Raw genomic sequence first — 1,000 nt, forward strand, 5'->3', positions numbered from 1 at the left:
CTAATATTGGATGAACAATATCAACTTCCGTCTTTAACGTTTTTGCAAATTCGGCCCACTGTACCACATTGTCCTCTAAATATAGGGGCTTGATTTTTTCAGATTCTTACTGTAAGATTGATCCCTTTTCCAACAATATACAACAATAATGCATACAATATTTTCTTTATAATATTGAAATTTTGAGGCTCAAATTATAAGTTCTTGTGTATTTGTCACAGATCGATGAGGTTCTCTTAATCAGAATGTTCTCTTTTTTCTCTTTTAAATTATATGTTACATGAATAGTTTTATATCATTAAATTTGGAAAAATTTTAACAAAACCCAATATTTATACAGTTTATTTGCATTGACAGGTGTGAAGGACGGCCGATGATAAATAAGCTGATTTGACCCTTTCACCTCTCACAGTGGTCATGGTCCAGCGCACACAATTTTTCAAAGAAACGGTGTAACCTACTTATAGCTTAAATTGAATTATATTCCTCATCTTTGTCCTCATACAATTATTGGGATTGAAATCTAACGGGCTAGAATTTTAAAAAGGTCCGAAAGGATGAGAATCTGGTGCCACGCTTGGAGCTGTTCACAGTTCTGGTCTTTCGTCATTTTATTATTATTATTTTACAATATGGCAGTGTATCATATGGTCCTTTAAGAGTACAAGTAGAGGGGATCATATCACCCACTGAATGAGGGGCTGAGAAAATTTTAGCTTTATAAGATCGTTAGTATTATCATGTATTTATCAGATTATCTGAACCATGGCAATTTAAGCTACAAAATGTCCTGGACCATTAGCAGAGCATCTCAAAAATTGGAATTCGCAACTAAAAAATATTTGTCTTTGTAGATAGCCGCCCAATTTATGGGAAAAAATCTTGTTACAAGCAAGTAACCATGCCTATAATATTGATCAGGGGTTACTGGTGAGAGTAAGGGGGGTTGTCAAGATCTTAACTTCCCCGTTGCTATGATAACCAAGTATTACATAATCAA

This window comes from Lottia gigantea, assembly GCF_000327385.1.
Source record: "Lottia gigantea unplaced genomic scaffold LOTGIsca_139, whole genome shotgun sequence".
NCBI lineage: Eukaryota > Metazoa > Mollusca > Gastropoda > Lottiidae > Lottia > Lottia gigantea.